The 20,089-nt window shown below is 40.0% G+C and overlaps 1 protein-coding gene across 3 annotated transcripts in view; it reads left to right on the forward strand.

The window, feature by feature from the left end:
• The first annotated feature begins 8,299 nt into the window (after window positions 1-8,299).
• Trpc4 (transient receptor potential cation channel subfamily C member 4) overlaps window positions 8,300-20,089 on the forward strand; it is a 161,476-nt gene continuing 149,686 nt past the window's right edge. For 2 of the 3 annotated variants that reach the window (XM_076932362.1, XM_076932364.1), the window contains exon 1: window positions 8,300-8,520. The gene's annotated coding sequence lies outside the window, so the exon portion shown is untranslated. Of the gene's footprint in view, window positions 8,521-13,332; window positions 13,469-20,089 lie in introns of those variants that run through there. The other variant, XM_076932363.1, reaches the window with a different exon arrangement.

A 20,089-nucleotide genomic window follows, 5' to 3' on the forward strand; every position in this document is an offset into this window, starting at 1 on the left:
GGAAAGTTGGATTTCATACTGTAGGTGGAGTTGCCATGTTTTTTTCTTACTTGTGTATTGTAGACTAAGAATTATACTTGCTACTCTGTCCTTTTACAACTGGAAGGCTTTATATTCTAGGAATAGTTAGAGAGTCTCAAGCTGCTGCTATTAAAGGTATTTTAAAAGGAAATAAAAAAAAAACTAAAGAAGAGCATTAGGATGGGGTTCGTAACAGAGCCCCAAGGTGCTCAACTGTCCACATTTGCCAAGGACTGAGGAGTTTCCTGTGTGGATGCTTGCAAAGGCCTAAAGATGGTGCTGGATCCCCTGGAGCTGGGGTTATAGGCAACTGTGAGCTTCCTGATGTGGGTGCTGGGAAGAGAACTAAGGTCCTCTGCAAGAGCAGTAGGCCCTCCTAGGCACCGACATCTCTTCCATCCTGAGGGCTACAAAATCTTGAGCTTTAAAATCAGGAAGTGGTGAGGAAAACTTGGATATGTTCATTACAGATGGGTGTCATCAAGCCTCATTTTGATCAATTCAAAAGAGAAATTGAAGTTTCTTTGAGATAAAAATGCCCAGGGATGTGGGACACACTTGAGGTGCTGGGAAGATGCTTTCCTTTGAAAGCATGCTTAATTGTCAAGGAGAAATTAGCTTTTGGATCAGAAATAAACAAATGAATTCCATCATGGCAAACAGGTTTGCCCCATACATTCAGCCATATGTGATACCAGGGGGAGTTCAGTGACACTGTCAACAGTTAACTCTCTATGTTTACCTTAAACCATACAAAAAGATGTACATACCTCCCTTGGTAAATAGATTAATTTTCACTGTCTTCTTCAATGAAAGAGTGACTTTGCTCACATGCAAACTATAGCATTTGGGTGTATACATGATGGCCAGTGTCTTGTTGTTTTCTGAGATTTTCCAGGCAAGTTGACATAGCCATTTGCAAAAATGAAACCTCCAAGTCACAGAATAGTTAAAGTCCAAGAGCCCTTTTGTAGAAGGAAGTAAAGTCAAAATTTGAACCTTGTATTCTAATTCTACAGCATACACTTATAGATACTGCAGAAAAGGAGAAGAAAAATCCTTACAGGACCGAGAACTCAGGAAAGATAAGACCTGGGTTTCCTTATTCTCAGGACAAATGTGTGTGTGAATATTGAAGCCCCAGTGTTAGTTTCAAATAAATTAAGAAAGGCGAGATCATTGTCCATCTGTCCAGGACTTTTCGTGGCTCCACACTGCAGAGTTAGGAGAAATAAGGTGCAGGACTGGATTGCTTGGACAGCTTGGAGCTCTTTGAATTTGTTCATCTCTCTGCTTAAATTCATAGGGGAAAATGGAAAGCCTCGCTCTATTGGCCTGCTCTAACATGCTGCAAAGACTCAATCAAAATAAGTCGTAAATATTTTTGAATAGGCCACATCTTGTGATAATATTTTCTTAGGAAACATCTTCACCCTCCGAACATCCAGAAATTAAGTACATCCTGATGTGAGAGCTTACAAAGCCACACATGATGCTCAGGCTGACTGCAACTATAGCAAGTCACACTCACCAATTTGTAATTATGGGTATCATTTCTATAACACAGATATTATATATCTCTATATATTATAGGTATATAATATATAGAGATATATAATATCTATATTATATTATAATACATCTATATTATATTAGATATATATTAGATATATTAGATATTATTGGGAGCCAACTTTTAGCAGAAAGCGGCTAGATTATCTTTGCAGCCATCTGGAACCATATACCCTGATAAGAGATTTGGTTTTCAATAGCCTACAACAGCTGAAGCACACTCTGATATCCCACATATTTTGTTTTGCTGTTTACTGCCCCCAGCTGCAAGGCGCATGGTAGTCACGCCTGCAAGGCATTGCAGTTCACGTGCTGTCCACGTGCTATCTATGCCATACATGCCTATAAGGCGCATGTGGTATCCAAGCCTGCAAGGCGCACGATGCACGTGCTGTCCACGCTAGCCATGCCTGTAAGGCTTATGTCATATCAACACCTGCAAGGCATGTGGTATCCACACGCCTACAAGGCACGTGGCAAAAGCGTATAAATACCTCAGAATTCCCTTCAATAGACGAGACTTGATCAGAATCTCTGTCTTGTCTCCATTCTTCGTGTCTCTTTCTCTTTATCTCCTCTCTCTCTCTCTCTCTCTCTCTCTCTCTCTCTCTCTCTCTCTCTCTCGCTCTCTCTCTGTCTCTCTCTCTCTCTAGACCCTGACCCTCGGACTGGAGCGGCAGCTTGGGCCAGGACACAGTGGCCCTCAAGCGTGGAGCTGAGCAGGCCGCAACATTTTGGCCCACAAAGCCGGGCAGTACGGGGCGCGACAAGATATTATATTAGGTATATCTAATATAATATCTATATTAGAGATATATCCTCATATTTTAAAATCAGAAATGAATATACTGAAGTAGAAAATTATGTATTACATCCAAACACCTGCAGCCCAGCCAGTTGCAGGGATATAATTCCCGTCCAGTCTAGCTACAGAACGACTGAGTTTACCGCTACACTCAGCTGCCCATTCACCCACTTTAAAAGTCATTTGCAGTGGGCTTAGAGAAATGGCTCAGTAGACAAAAGCACATTGCTCTTCTGGGGGACCCAACTTTGATTCTCAGCATGCCAGTCTGGACCTTGAGGGCCTGTTCTGGAAGCTATATTCATGTGCATATACCCACAAAGTTACTCACAATTAAAAATAATAAAAATAAATATTAAAAATACATTGAAAATGAAACAGTAACCACTCAGCATTACTTGAAAGTCTGTTACATGTTACTTACCTACCATTTTTATTGCTTGAAATATCAGTTTGTTAGTACTGTTTGACACACAAAGTACCCTGCCCATTATCAGTAATTTATTTTCGCAGAAACATACATACTGCCTGCGTGACTGCAGAGCTCAGGGGTTTTATAGCGGGGGGGGGGGGGAGTAAGTTAGTACAGTGTTAGATCTGCCCAATCTAGGCATATAGCTTATAATTATAACTGGATTGTGTGTTTTATTATATGGGCTCATTGGGGTTTGAATTCCCAGCAACGATATCGATATTACCCAGCACCAGCACCAGCACCAGCACCTGGCCTCAGGGAACATCACATAAGAGGAGGCAGAATGCATATAAGAATCACACAATCTAGAAAGCTATGGAATGCTGTCTTCTGGACCTGATACAGCTATTATATAATGAGCTCACAGTAGTTGTGGTTATCTGCACAAGATCCATTAATATTCTATAAGCATGGGGGTTGCCCAGATAGTCTGGAAAGTGATTGACAGTCATCAATGGGTGCTGGAACAGAGAGGATAATTTTCTTTAATCAAGAAGCTATTGGTGTGCTGCTAATGTTCCAGTAAATAACCTCTCACCCATGCTCATGCAGGCAACCTTCATGAAAGTTGATAGGTCATAAAGGAACAGAGTGAGTGTTATGATAAAATTGAGCAGGAGTGAGAGGAATGATAAGAGAGTGTAATGGGGAGAATATGATCTGTATGTATTATGTATTACATACCATCCTGGCTGTTGTCTGGGAGCACCAATCCCAATGGAGAAAGTTTATATGTCAGAGTTGCATGTAGGCAAGTCTGTGTGGGTGCATTTTCCTGATGAATGATTAATATGGGAGGACCCAACTCATTGTGTGTGTGTGTGTGTGTGTGTGTGTGTGTGTGTGTGTGTGTGTGTGTAAAACCTCTGGGCATGTGGTTCTGAGTTGTATAAAAAAGCAGGCTGAGGAAGCCATGGAGAGCAATCTTGTAAGCAGAACCCCTTCATGGCCTCTGCTTCAGTTCCTGCCTCCAGGTCCCTGCCTTGAGTTACTGCACTGTCTTCCCTCAGCTCAACGATGGATCTTAGTCAGAATGAGTAAGCCAATCTCTTTTTTCTCTAAGTTGCTTCTAGTTACTTTGTTTATTACACCAGCTTATTACAATAGAAAAGAAGCTAAAACATATACACATATGAAATAATCAAAGAATGAAAAGAGAGGGAGCTGGGTACCAGAATTCCTCTCTCTGCTTTCTGACAGCGAACACACTGTGACCATCCACCTCACGTCAGAAAGCTAATCCTGCCACCATGCTCTCCTCAACAATGAAGTGCATTCTTAGATCATGAACTAAAATTAACCTTCCACTCCTGAAAACAATTAACTTATAATTTTTTTAAACATTTAAATTAATTGATAGGGATATAAACTTGTTTGTTATGCAGTTAGCTATCATGCAAGAAGCCTTGTTTTTTATTCTTAATACCTCGTCAATAAAGACTTGAGTACAGAATCACTTAAACTGGTATACAGTAGCTAAGGGAAATCATTTTCTTTAAACAATAATAGTTTTTCTTTAAAAATTCAATTATAGTCTCATAATTAATTCAGATAAAATGCCCCAACCTAAATTATAATCTATCTTAATAATATTTTTACAATTTATCTTCTATTTCCACAAATCAACCTCAGAGAAAGATTTCTTTAATATTACCATTTATTTAATTAATTAGCATCTGCAGATTTCAACATTGCAAGATAGTTTAACAAAGCTAATCCAGGCCAGTGCATCTCTACAGGGACTGTGGAGGTGAGTGATCCTGGCCTTAGTGGAAAAGTCCAGATTCCTTATTAAAAACAGTGCATCCATCTCTATTAGTGTACACCCAATAACCTCAGAAATATCTCCCTCTGATCCTTCTGTAGTCTATTACACACGACCATTCTAGGTCTCAGCAGATATTATAATCTCTAGACCATAGCTAAGCAGGAGTTTGTGTGAAGAATAGAAAATAAAGGTGAACTGTAGGTCATCATGTATCCCCAGAGTAGAGTAGAGACTGGTACTTGTACAACAGGGGACAAATCATAAGGCTGGGATGGGGTGGTAAACAATTGTTTCCATAGAGACTCTGCAGAGCCACATTCTAATAAATACATATATATAGGAAAACATTGATCCATGAATGCATTAAGCACTATCACTATGGAGCAAAGATATAGCACAAAACTTCATTAAGTGTTTAAAATGAGTATAAATTCACAACATAAACAAAGAATAAAATATTAATATATAATTCTTCTTTTTTGATAATCAATGCACCAAACAGAAATATACCCCTCCCAATAAGAAACCTATGAAAGTAAATAAAAAATAACAAGGAACCTAACGGTAAATACATGCTCTGTGGTGACGGGTCCTTAAGGTTCCCCAAACAAGCTTTGTATGATATCCCTGCATGTTGACCCATGACTCCCTTAGTAGAAATGCACCTGAAAAATATACTCAGATGTGCATGCACGCACACACACACACACACACACACACACACACACACACACATACACATATATATATATAGAGAGAGGGACAGAAAGACAGACAGAGACAGAAAGACAGACAGAGTCAGAGAGAGAGAGAGAGAGAGAGAGAGAGAGAGAGAGATTGACTGACTATACATGCATGGTAATGGCATTCTTCATGGATGCCCCACTATACAGAAAATTATGACAATGGTCCTTGGCAGAAGTAAATTTTCCAAAACTCTGTGCCTGTAACTTTGCCTCTTTCTTCTACCCTTTTGAAAGAAAGAACTGCACACCTTGTAGCTCCTGAAGAGAAAATGGAAGCTTTAGAGGTTAAGAATTCTTTTCTTCTAACAATGGCTATCCCAATTTCATGGTCTATTTTAACTGTGAATAGATACCAGATGTGACTGCCTTAAGCTATCATTCCATGCTTCATTTTCTGTTGCTAATTTCAAAACAATAGTACGTTCTTCTTTCCTTGAATCAGGCACTAAACCTAAACTTCAAATAAATAAATCTACTTGAGTCTATGTAGATTCCTTTGGCCCCACTGACTTGCAGTTTAAGGACTTAGAGGTTTCTTAAAAACAATGTCACTCTATTTGCAACTGAAAGAGTCATTCAATTGGTAATAATATTCATCTCACTAGACTGTTAAAATAGATCTTATCTTTTTTTGTATAATTACCGATCATTTCATGTATCACATGCAATCCATAATCACACATGCTGTTGGTGAGGAGGGTTTGTGATCCAAGGGAACACAGTCTGGTAGGAGCAAGTTCCTATGCTGATGTGCATTTTATAGTCCTCAAACTTTTGCTCTCTTCCTCCTCCTCCTCCTCCTCCTCCTCCTCCTCCTCCTCCTCCTCCTCCTCCTCCTCCTCCTCCTCCTCCTCCTCCTCCTCTTTCTTCTCCTCCTACTCGTTCTTTTCTATTTTGTTTTTATTGTGGACTCACATCCACCTTTCTTCTAGAAAAAATAACAAATTAGAGAAGACAAAAAAAATCTGTCTCTGATATCATGGTAAAAAACGGTATCTGCTATGAAGAAAAAAAGTCCTAAGAGGGGTGTGTGGATGATCTCAAATGTTGGCATTCCTTTCCAAGCATCCTTTAACGTGTCCCAAGGACCTACACTCATGGCAGCCTGTATTGTAGCAGAAACATTCTTTCAATCAATGTCAGCTCCAGGTTTGGTTTTTATACATTTACTGATCATTCAGAAAACAGGTTTTCTGAAAAATTAAAAAAAAAAAGTTTCAGTTGCACCATGTAAAACAGATAGATGTTTATGTGTTTTCCCTCTTTTCTTATTCAGTAGAAAGTAGCTTTAGATTTATTGTAAAGTTCATTGCCATGTCTACAGAGAGATGTGTTTTGCATATTTTATAAAATCCAGTGTTTAATGCTAAGACAAGAAAACTATCTTTGAAAAACGTTGACACACGTCTGTGGAGATCTGGAAAAGGGATTCGGGAAGGAGGGGAGTTCTTCTGTTGTTCATCTGGTTTTCCGGTACAGGGGTACAGGTTTGTTTGCTGTGCTGTAAAGGCCTTGGTATTTTGTGGGATGGACTGTGGGCTGGGCTCCCTCATAGTCAGAATAAGGGTCAGGCCGACCTATGAGAGGAGCATTTAGCTATGGAAAAAGAAAACTTGACAATTGCAAACAGCATTTTGAGAAGAACAACAAAACAAAACACCAGGCCCTTCACTCCAAAGAGTACACTCTAAAGTCAACAAATCCTCCTTACTCTGTCTACAATTACCCTTTAAAAAAAAAACCAAACCAAACCAAAACAAAACAAAGAACCACCACGACTCATCTTATGTTCAGAAACACGGAGCAGAGCGGAAGTCAATCAAATCTAGCGGCTGTGAGGGGAGCTCACCATTGCCTGTACTCTGAAAAGAAAGAAACCTTCGAAGAGACTGTAGGAGGGCGTCTCTGAAGCCTTTTGGCAAAAGCACTGCCAAGCTTTTTCCTTGGTCTTGAGATCATGACCAATCAAGGGTTCCTGCGTGTGGCAAGCTACGTGTAATTTTCCACCTCTATACTTTGATCTTATTTTTTTTGTGTGTGTGTGTGTATACTACACAGACTGACCAAGAGATAAACTGTACCTGGAATCTCAAGATTAGAGTTAGATATGCTGAGTCGGGTGGCAGACACTGTCGCTCACCAGCATGCCCATCTGCAGCCACCAGGACCTCCAGCTCCTAGGCTGGCCCACAATTTGGGATTAAATATGTGGGAAACTTGATTTCCTGTGCCAGTTTAGAGGGAGCCAGGTAGGAGTGGATAGGACGCTGGGGCTTATCATTTATTTATTGCCACTGTCTGGATTGTTGACAGTAGTGGCAAGCACATCCCTGCACTAGCAAGGGAAGTGTGACACCTTGAGGACAGGAGAGGGGGTGCCAGGAGTCCAGAGCAGCTACAAGAGTTGCCAGGGCTGGGTAGGGGGAGAGACAATTTGTCCCAACCCCTTGATCAGCTTCATGGGTGTTTGCTTACTATGGTAGGAGCAGGGCTTTCCAGGGTTGGGTCGGGTTGACAAGTGAAGTTTTGCATCCCTCCTGGGCTACACCAAAGCCCGGATCTGTGTATGCCGAGCACCCAAGACCTCGGGATCTGTCCTGACCACCGACTTAGCTGAGTGACAAGCGGACATGTGGCGAGCCACCATGCTCGCTGGCTGACCTGGAGAGATGCTCCCCGGGTGGCGCTTGTGGGTCCTTTATACCCGCTCTTGGGGAGGTGCGTGGGATGCGCATCCATTCGGGCAGACCCTGGATGGGTAGGGGCGGTCCTCCAGGCTGCTCTTTGGCCACCTTGAGAACGCAACTTTTCTGGGGGTGTGGGTGGGGAGAGCATCAGTGCCGGGTGGGTGAGGCTGTCGTCCTGGGCACCCCGCCCCCTCCTGGGCCGCCCCTCCCCCGCGCCCCTGCTCTGGCTCTCCAGCATCCTCACTCCGCCCAGTTCTGTGCCAGCTGCGTGGGCTCTGGTTTCGTGCGGGTTTTTTCCCCCCCTTGGAATGCTCCAAAAAACTCGGCAGCGACTACGGAAACCCCATCGGAACTGACCAGCTGCGTTAGCACCAGGCACAGCACTGGTGCCGTGCGTCCGCAGAGCCCACCGCGGCCACTTCAGCCACCAGATTGCAACTTTGCGGGTAAGAGAGGGTGCAGTCTCCGCGCTCCAGACGCTGGCCTCACATCTGGGATACTGATTAAGTTTCCCAAGCCGACTGGGAAGCAGGCTCCCTCCTAGGAGGCGGGTATCCCTGGGGGGTTACGCGAGTCACCAGGGTGCAGCAGAATTTTAAGGTTCTTTTTTTTAGGTTGTTTTTTTTTTTTTTTTTAAAGGTTCGGGGAAAGGTTTTCGCGAAGCTTTCTTTGGATGAGATGGGATGAGGGGGAGTTTGGGGGTGCTCTCAGGCTCTCTCTGCATCGGGTTGTGAGGCAAGGGTAAGGGCGAAGAGCGAACCCCCGTGTGATTTACATGGTAAACAAAGGATCAGCCCATAAGGTGTCCGAGGTGCTAGGGAGCTCGGTACTGTGTCCAGCCTCCCGTGCGTTTGGAGAGAATGGAAATTACATGGTCCTTGGGCACATACGGTGAGCCCTAGGACTCTCCAACAGGCTGAGGGCACGAAGGGAGGACAGCGACCGCTGTTCAGTGGGTCCATTCCCCTCTGCGTCACTTTCCTTCTGTCAAGCAGCAAAAGCACTTTTAAGCGTGTGGTTGGACCAGGTTTGGAGGTTCCTAATTCGCCTGGCAACCGAGATTCCAGCTGAGTCAGGGACTCTGCTTGCTACTTGAGTAGATCGCTTAGATCCATGGCGCAACTTGTTGTTTCCAGCTGCGAACTGCCTTTTGTGACTCCAGAGAGAGACACAGAGAGAGAGAGACATGGGGGGGGGGGGCGGGGAGAGAGCTGGGCAGAGGGACCAAAGACCTTGTCTCTGTGTCCAGTATTCTCCAGCCACTGTGGTGTGTCCCTGTTGACAGGGTTTGTTCTCAGGGGAGCACTATCATTAAATACCGCTGGCTGCTATAAAATGTTATCAAGTTACGGAGGGAGTAAGCTACCAAGCCAAACGAGTGGGAAGAGAGAGAGAAAAAGCTTCCACTGTGCCTTTAAAATGAAATCTTCGAACAGATTTGTAAAACTGTGATAAAATAAACCACCGAGACCCATAGGCTTGCTGGCTTTTCTATCGTAGTTATCACAATGCAAAGTACTTTAAAAAATCCTTAAGAATAAAAGATTTAGCAGAGGATTTTTAAAAGACTCAGACACCGAGGAGTAGGAGTTGGCGTTTATGTTAACGGTGCTACGATTTGCTATTTAAAGTTATATTTGTAACGCCTACTTCTGTTCATCTGGACAGTAAACCAGGAAACATCAAGTTCTTAAAGGAAACAAAGTAGTAAGATATAGGGATGATTCCGTCCGATTTTCAGAATTAGGATCAAAATTAAGTTTAACATGGTTAAAGTGAATGAAGGTCTTTACACTCTCTGCGAATCGTTGCGGTGGTTTACAGGGATCAATCAAATCAGCCCACCAGGGCAAGGTAAATGAACATCAAAGGCTATGTGGGTATCTTGGATTAATAAACGGTAGCACAGAGAGGGAGGGAGAGTGCACCAGCATGGATTCTGAGTAAGACTGTAGTGAGCAGTTTGCCCTGGCTGAACTTTGATCAGAATCTTTACACTGATGGGTGGGAGAAGGAGGAGGAGAGAGAGACTTATGCCAAGAAAGGCAAAGAGACCCAAACCTAACAGGTTGGTGAAAGGGATACATCAAAGTTGCCTCATATTCCTTTGAGTAGATCTATTATGAGGAAAAGATTTGCAAGGGTGAACTTAGAAAAGTTTATCAGCTTGATCTGGAAGGAACATGCACATTCAACCAAAGCATAAATTATCTAAGCTAGACATGAAGCAAACATCTCTTAGCTGAACCCGCCAAACATGGATGGCCTTTGTGAGACTCTGATCTTAAGAAATGAAGTACATTTCAGCTTTCCTCTTTACAGTCATTCTCGGAGATTTGAGAGGGACTAGATTTACAAGCTTCAATTAAAAAAAAATCTTATTTATATTTGTGTCACATTTATTTCTAGACGGCCAAGATCAAAAGGATGTGTAAAGCGGCTATTTCAATGAACCAAGTAGTCACAGGCCAGATAGCTTTTCACAGAGTAGAACCTGAATACTTTATAAAGACTTGGATCCATGGGAACTGTCTGCTTATCCTTTCTGTTTAGTGGACCTTTGAAGATCATTCTTGTTTAGTGTATATGCTTCAAACTTGAAGAACCACATCTACCCAAAGAGCTAAAAACCTGCCTGGTCCAGTACCTGCATCCGGAGGACAGAAACACAACACGGTTTATAAACTATTGTGTCATTTCAGGCTGTAATGTAATGTAATGTAATGCAAGGCTGATGGGCTGTTTTTCAGTGCTCCATGGTCCTGGCTACTGGTATTTGCATGAAGTACATGGCATTAAAACTTTGCTTGCAGTAATCAGCCTTAAACGTCGCTGTTTCTAAACTGAAGGTGATAAGCAGACTATATACACGTTGTATTTTGATACAGTCATTATTTTTATGATACAGAATAATAAACATTCGTGATCATCCAGGCATCATCCTACTATATTTTAAACCGGAGTCAATGAAAAGCGATAGTCTCCATAAGAGTCTCTGCTTGTTATCTCTCTGCATTAAAATAAAATCTTGAAGTATGCTTTTGGATATACTCTGATTTTATTCCTACATGCTTAATCTCTAGAATAATATGTCGATTCAATCAATTAACATCCTATTTATCAATTGAAGATTAAAGTGAGGTCCCTCTTCTACATAATGGCTGTAACCTGGCAATGATAAAGATAAGCATACATGTACTCAATAGTAAAGCTTATAAACACCAGAGAAATCAGAGGTTTTGTATATGAAGATGGATGTGAGAGAAGGACAGCGCAGCCATCAGGACCACAAAACAGGGCTGAATATTTTCTTTTTAAAAAATGTCATTTTTTTTTTAAACAAGCTGAATGAACGGGGACTTGCGGGCTGTTACATTTTCTTCTAAAATCATCAGTGGCAGACCGTGATGAGATCGGATTACAATGTGCATCTTGACTTCCTAATTAGAAACTGGCCTCACTGACTTATTTAATATCCATCAAATGCCATGCGCTTACGATGAACTCTGAACTAAATCTGAGGTTGAGAGGACACATGGCGAAGCCCATGGCTGTGCTCTGTCCAGTCTCATCCCCTATAAACGTTCATTTTAACCCAACTGCACTTGAATATTTATTTCCATCTTGTTATGGGATGATTGGCTTTAGGGTTGGCTCTAGTCTCCCCAAGTTTTCCATTTCTCATCCTTTCCTATGCACAACTTCACTACCATTTCAAGGGAATTGAGAGTACATATATTTTTTTAAACCACAGATGGCTGTGTTTTCAAAATGAGCACAAGTTTAGACCTGATCGTGGAGAACTTTCACATAACAGCTATGACAACACCAAGTAACTGAGGGACAGAGAAATTAAACTAGGGAGAGAAAAGATCATCTAGAAACCAAAAAAATAACAATACATTTATTGAAAATATATTGATTTAAAATTATCTTATTCCATGAATTATTTGGTAAATTCAATGAAGTATTTAAACCTCTTGAATAGCTCTGTGATGATTCTGAGAGTTCATCTTAAATAGGATAGGAAGGAAGGCAGTCAGACTATTTGATTTATTATTGTAGCCAAATGTTACACAGTATTCTTTCTAACATTAGCCTCTGCATGACACACCGGTGTCACTGAGTGATGGCTTCCTAAGCTACAACAGAATATATGTGGGCACAGCTTTATGCCCCAAACTAAAATACGTTTAAAATTAATTTAGATACAAATATAAAAGTATCTAGCACAGAGCATTCTCTTTGAGAAGTCATAACTGCAGTAAAATTAATGACAGGCATTAACTTAAGTGCTGCCCGAAACCTGCTCTTAACCTTTTAAAGTATGTTGAAGAAGTTACCCTAAATAATGCTTTGAGCCAATAACAGGGAGAGTTGAAACGTATATAAGACAGAGGACAGTAGGGAGAAAGAAGGGAGGAGCCTATAGTTCTGGGCACCTGTGCCAGGAGTTCATTATCTTCCTATCCAGTTTGAATTTGAACTGTGATCACTTCTTAGCCAATTGGAAAACAAGCACTTCTGAGACATCATAGTTTAAGTCTATGGTGGATCAGTGATTTGAAGAAAAAAAAAATCTTGTGCAATCCTGTAGTCTAAACACTCAGGAGGATGAGGCAGAAGGATCTTGAGTTCAAAAGCAGCCCAGGCTATAGAGTGATAGCATGTGACAAAACAAAACAACAATTGAAACACACACACACACATGCACACACATATGCACACACATACACACATATACACACACATACACACATATGCATACACATATACACACATATAAATACATATACATACAATACACATACATACACGTACATGCATACACACATACACACATACAAACACATAAACATACACACACCAAACAACAACAGAACAAATGTGAAAACAAACCAAAAACCAAATAAACAAAGAACAATAACAAAAACAAACAAAAAAATCCCTGAAAATAACAATTACATTTTTAATTGTTTCCTAAAAATCAATTGTATTTTTCCTACAATTTGTTTCTTTGTTTTTCCAAATACTATAACACAGGAATAAATCTCTGTTTCTTTTACCAAGGTAGAGTTAGAAGAACATCCTTAAAGCCAAACAGGAGCGGAGCTGCTCAGCTCTCTCATGCTGCCCTTTCTGTTTTCATTGGGCTGGGATGCTGCACACACACTCTAGCAGGACCCCAGACCTCACCCAGGCACCCTGTTTTTATTCTTGTTCTTCAGTATAATACACGTGGAAAAGAGAGTTTATTTCCATGAATAAAACTAGAGGTTACTCAGTTTTCATCAAATATCAAGGAGAAGAAGAGAGCTTCTGACACGAGTGTTCACTCAAACCTCAGTATATCTTAATTATTCACCGGATGCCTTCATGGAAAAACCAGTCGGGGTAAGACATGCCAGAGTTATATTCCATTTTTCAATGTCATATAGAGTGTCAAGACAAGCGGCTTTGTCTTCATTTTTTTTCTGAAATTTTAACTGCTTACTTTATGACCTTTGGCATTTGATACCCTAGAAGACGATTAACAGTTGGTAAGATATCTTTAGTACTTTGATGTGGTGTTTCTAAGTGGATGCATACATTTGAGATGGAAAGATTATGTACAAAATCTATTGCCATGCACTAAAAGATAACACCTTTGAATGTATGTAATATTAATCTGAAACTACCACCCACTTGCATATTTAGTGCCTATTAGTAAACAAATAATTGAATAGGCAGGCAGGTGGAAGGTAGGATTGTGAATTTTCTGGTAGAGTTCCTGATGTCTAGAATAACTTTCCCCTTGTTAAGGCCCGGAGCCCGTATTACTGACTCTGGAAGTTTGGTCCTGATGGCTCAAGTATAAACACAGGCAAAGGCCTTGTGGGTGTGTCAAGTCCTGCTTTGGAACTAGACAATAAACACCTTTGAGAAATAAAGATTATATTTGGAAGTATGTGGATTTGCAACAGAGGTTTCTACAGGTATTTTGCTTTTGTAATTGAGCAGGGCTCTCATTTTTCGTGTTTTCACAGTGTCGTGCTTGTGACAGATGACTTTTAGCATAGGTATTTAATGAAGCCAACTTATAATAATATTTCCCTTACATACGTGTGTGATGGATGTCACACAGATTCTTACATTAAAACACAATCTTCCAGTCATCATTCAGTGGATCTAGCTTTCAGTCACCTAGTTGCTATGGGGAGGGAGCACATCACAGGATTCCTATAACTGATCACCAGTGTGCTTTGATTTATACATTGCTGTGCCAGGATTCCTAAAGTTTTCCACTCCTCTGGGCTATGAGGGAGAAGTTAGAAATGAAAGAGCCCAGACGCAGCCATTTCTCAGGAATGCGTGCTTGAACCAAAAGAAGGCATAGCCTCTGTCCGGGATTATATTTAGCAAAAATTAAGTTGAAAGTTCATGTCCTAAATTTGACAGGCCATGATGAGCTATTGTAGGTGGTATAAGTTTTGTTTTATTTTTGTTTTTGTTTTTTTTCTTGTGTATCATTGAGCTTTTGAAGTTGCAAATCAACATTTATTTCCTTCAGAATCAGTGGGTTGGTCTGGTCAATATTTATGATCTACTCAACAGGTTAAGAGTGTTAAATGTATTTCTATTAAATTTTTAAGACAAAGATTAACTTTTAATATTTGAATTAAATATTAAAATGTATTCTTCTAATATATTTGTCTTTAGTAACTGTTGGTCACCTACCAGTTTGAATCCTCAAAATACGATGGGATGGTGAGCCCAGAGGCTTAGTGTGTGCAGGTTAGTCTCAGAGTGGAGCACTCACTGTGTCTTACAGATTGTCACACCTCTGAGCATCCTGTTAGGGCAAAGGCATTGCTCATGCCGATAAGAAGGGGAGATGATACCCTGATGACCACACTGAAAGCCACACACCCAGTGTTCTTCTGTAGCCACAGTACCTGGACAAGCACATCAGGTCATGTTGAATTTCACCTATATACAAGACCCAATACATACAGGAAAGCATAAACATACACGCACTTCATATATTTATGTATTTGTGTACACACACACACACACACACACACACACACACTAATGCTGGGGAGATGGGGAGATAGGCTCAGTAAATAAAGGCATTTGCTACCAAGCCTGATTACCTGTATGGTCTCCCTAGGACCCACCTGGTATCAAGAGGGAACTGACTGCAAAAGTTATCTTCTGCATACGTGTTGTAGTGTGTGCTAACAAACACACATAAACACACACACACACAAATAAATAAATTTAACTAAAAAATAAAAAGCCTATAGTGAATGGGATTTTTAATGTAGTGAAGAATAGAATCCTGATTATACCAGAATTTTTTTTTTCTGCATCTTATACAGAGCAATCAGAGTGCCCACCTGTAAGGGAGGCTCCAATGGCCTCTAAAATTAAGGAAAAGGAGCATTTAGAGTTAGCCCTCTCTGTATGTGCTGTGTAAAATAGAAATGCTGGCAGAGGGGCGGGCTTATTTGTCTATCTGGTTCATTTTAACCTCACAGCTGAATGTTTTGATTTGCAGTGCCTGGGCGCTTGGAGAGCCGAGCTGCATAGCACACAGCACTTTAGCACGTTCCTGGAACAAAGAGAGCCGGCAAATGATTTTCTCTTTTCATGAATAAAAGGTGCTTTAATGAGAAAGTATTTCATTATAACAGTACTTACAACAAATATCTTTCCATCGTGTGCAAACATCAATAGCTTCAACCTGAAAAGTAAGAGCTGCCTTGAGTTTGGCTTTACGTTGCAGTGAATCACTAAACCAGAACTCAAAAAACGAACTGGATAAAATGCTTAAATGCTTTCCTTCGGGCTTTTCCATTTCCTGTAGTTGAAAACTTTGTATAATTGAATGCCAAAAGTTGCTCTCTTTTAGCATAATGGTCATAATTATTCACAAAATACAAAAGACCTATTTCAAATTAACAGTCTCTCATAAAATAATAAACATCTGTAAAGAAAACGTATCACTCATTGAGAAAAGTCTAAACAAATCTAGTGTTGGAAATGATCCATTGTCGGGTGACATAGAACTATATGAATCCAAGGCAGGATTTGTTTCAGTTTTCTTAAAGCAAGTTTTTCCAGTTGGTGAGTTGGTTTCTTATACAGATCTTGAGGCAGGCTAAGCTCCTCCCACCTTATGGGTATGATAGGATTATGAGTCAAATATTGAAAGTGATAAACGAGTTCTTCTATTCATAACACAGATTGCATTCTCCTCCTTTAGTAAGTGCTCTTGGGACTTGTGGAATTTAGTTGGATCATTTTGATCACAGTGAAATAAATATACGATTGAACCTGAGACAGTGGCTGTACTCAGGGTTTCACGTACATCTGTACACTGGAGTGTCTGTTGTATATTCTCTGTGTGTCTTCTATCTGTAGATGGGCGTTTGTTTTTTGTTTTTTGGTTTTTTTTGTTTTGTTTTTTTTTTTTTTAGTTGGTCCTGGGATTCAGATGCTTAGAGAAAACCAGAGTTGCCAAGCCTAACTGCAGATTTTCTGCTACCTCAGCCGTGTCAGGCCTCTCCATAAAGAGTGATAGAATGAAGCTTTATATGTATGAACTCTTAGAAGACTGTTGGACCAACATCTGACAGACCACCAATGTTGATATATTACTGATATTGATGTTGTTAACATTGTTTTACAAGTTTAAAAATTTAATTCCTACTTATACAATAAGTACATTCAATTTATTTTCTTGATGTCCTCAGCAACACTTTGAATGTTGGCAATTTTTTGAAATGTAAATATACAATTATCAAACATAGAATACATATCTGCTTAATGAGCTGTTTTCTCTTTATCATTACTCTAGGTAAGATAAATCGGAAGAATCTTATGCTTATCTTTTGAAAAATACATTTTCTTTGTTGAACATCCACATGTATTTTGTATGGTGAAAGAAGTCTGAGCTGCACAGATTAGTTCTGGTTTTTGAAAACCAATTATTGGAGCTGAAGAGACAGCTTGGAGGTTAAAGTCGCTGGCTGCTCTTCAGTAGACCCAGGTTCAGTTCCCAGCACTCACATTGGCAACTGAAAAGTGCCTCTATCTCCAGATTCAGGGGCTCTGCTGTCCTCTTCTGACCTCCATAGGCCCCTGAATGCATGTTGTGCATAGATATAAATGCACACACACACACACACACACACACAATAAACACAATAAACACATAGTTAAAAGGAAAAGCATCTAATAATATATTTTGTTTCCTATTTTGCTTTTATAGCTGCTACTATCCCTTCCTGCATTCCTTCCAGACCCGCCTCTCCGCAACCGTTTCTTTGTGCTTGTCTGGTCCTGCTCGGGGGTTGAGTTCTAGTTTGTGTATCTGTTAGCGTATGCTGACAGTGAATTTTCTGGCTTTGATTACTGACTTTTTAAAACATTTTCTCCTTCATGTTGAAAGTTATTTTAATTAGTCAGAGTGTCCTGGTCTGGAAACTCATTTTCTTTCCACACATTTGTGGATTTCAATCCACACTTAATTCAATCATTTCTGTTGAGAAGTCGGCTGGAATTTTGAATTATTTATTTTAAGTTATTTTAATCTTTTATTTAGTTGTAAATGTTCTCTGTTAATATTTTATTTAGCTTCTTTGTTTGTCTGTTGTTTGTTTGTTTGTTTGTTTGAGGAAGGTTCTTTATGTATACCTCTGGCTGTTTAGAAATTTACTGTGTAGACCAGGCTAGCCTCAAACTCACAAAATTCTTCCTGCCTCTGCCTCTCAAATTCTAGGATTAAAGGCTTGGCCCACCATGCCCAGCTCAATTTTATTTATCTTTAAAGATTTTTCATGTCTGAGTGCTTGTTACATGGATGTTTGTGCACCACAGGCATGTAGTGTCCTGTAGGCCAGAAAAGGGCACCAAATGCTCCTGGAACCGGAGTGACAGATGGCTGTGAGCAATGCACATGTGGCTGCAGGAACTGAACCCAGGCCCTTGCAAAAACAGCTAATGTTTGTCACTGCTGAGCATTCTCCCCAGCCCCTAGCAATTTATTGCTTTTAGTTATAAAATGATACGCTATGAATTTCTCCTGCTTAACTCACAGAACACTGAAAAGTGTGATTTGATACATTTCAATGGTTTTTTGAAAACTCATGGCTGTTTCTTCATATATAATTTTGTGTCATCATTTATTTCTCCATTAAAGTCACAAAATGCAGATGTCTAGATTTTTATACTCCATGGCATGTTGTTAATATCCTTCAATTCTCCCTTTAATGCATTTCTAACAGTTATGGTCTTTGTGTCTTTATCTGGACATTTTTTTTTATCTTTTTTTTCCCCAAACACTTTATTTATCAGTGTTTGTATATACATACATACTTATACATGTATACATATATACATACATATATGAACAATAATTAAATAAGATACATTTGAAAAGTATTGGGGGTTGGGAAGAGTGGGAGGAAGAAGAGAAAGAAAAATTATGTAAATACAGTACTCATATATGAAATTCTCAAAAAGGAATCCATTTTTAAAAAATGTTCAACAGATTAACTTGCATTTTACAATATGAAAATAAATATGACCTATAATTATGTTGAAGGACATTTTAACTCACTACAAACTTTGAAATTTAATATGAAATCAATAAAAATTATTTTACCCAGCATACTAACAAAAACCACAATAACATTTTATAATTCAAAGTATTTCTGAGAACAAGAAAATGGATTGTCAGAAGCTAAGTCAGCAGAGCCAGGGGGACACTGTGTGTTATTTCTTTTCTTTTCATTTCTTTTTTTTTTCTTTTTTTATTATCAAATCATAATTTTTACTTTTTAACACAGGGGTTATAAACAGAAAAATGCAGGATGTGGGGAAGGGGATGACATAGGAGCATAGATGTTCAGGGGGAGTACAGATATCTTTCAGAACAGGGTATCAGCTGGGTGAAGGTTCAGGGGTCAGGTCACTATGACTCTGCCTATGCTTCACTTGTCCTTATCAAAGTTGGTACTATCCCCCAAGGCTGCCTATTTACAAGGTCTATAACTACTCAAGCTGGTAGATTTCTACGAAAGCTGCCTGTTTACAATAGTTTATAGACACCTCAGTGTTTTCCATAGAGACCCAAGACTTTGTGTTAGCAGGCATGTATGTCAGGCCTATTGCTGATTTTAGGCTTATGGCTGATTTTAGGCCTTCAGTGTATAAGCAGGGCTGCCCCTGACATCTCCTCCCTTCTCCAAATATAGAAGGGTTGTGGCGATTCTAATCTTGCCAAGGCAGGGATAGAGGTCTGACCTCCAGTAATTAAAGGGGACCTTGTAATGGCTCCAGTACTCCTGTCGTTGTCCAGTAAGGCATGAGGGCCATACCCGTCCCGATGTCTTTTTCCTGGAGAGGGGATACTTTTGATATCAACCCCTATGCAGTCAGGCTTGTCCCTATCTGGACATTTTTATCATTCTGTTTTCCCAAATGACATTTCCCCCACACTCTTGTTGTACCTTCTGTTCTACTAGTTTCTTGGGTATTTTATTACTGGTATTCACATTTTTTGCATCCTTCTTGAGTTTCTTCTTATTTTATGACTATTCATGAATCTTATGTGCTTTTAAAAATGAATATTTCTAACTCTTGTAACAAAGTCATGTGTAGGTATATTGTCATGGAATATTTCTTTTTATTTTAAGATAAAATGAATATGATAGGAGGCTGAAGATATGATTCAGTGCACTTACTGCTCTGGTAGAGGACTTGGGTTCAGTTCCCAGAATGCATCTGGAGACTCACGCCATCTGTAATTCTGGTTCCAGGGCATCTAATGACTTCTTTTGGCCTCTGTGAGTACTGCATGCACATGGTACACAGACAATGTGCTGGCTAGCTTTATGTCAACTTGATACTAACTATAGTCATTTTGAAAGGGAGAACCTCAATTGAAGGAACCTATTAGCCCAGCTTGTAGGCAAGCCTGTGGTGTGTTTTCCTGATTTCCCATAGAAGTGAGAGGCCTAGTTC

The sequence above is a fragment of the Arvicanthis niloticus genome, chromosome 4 (genome assembly GCF_011762505.2).
Source record: "Arvicanthis niloticus isolate mArvNil1 chromosome 4, mArvNil1.pat.X, whole genome shotgun sequence".
In the NCBI taxonomy this organism is placed as follows: domain Eukaryota; kingdom Metazoa; phylum Chordata; class Mammalia; order Rodentia; family Muridae; genus Arvicanthis; species Arvicanthis niloticus.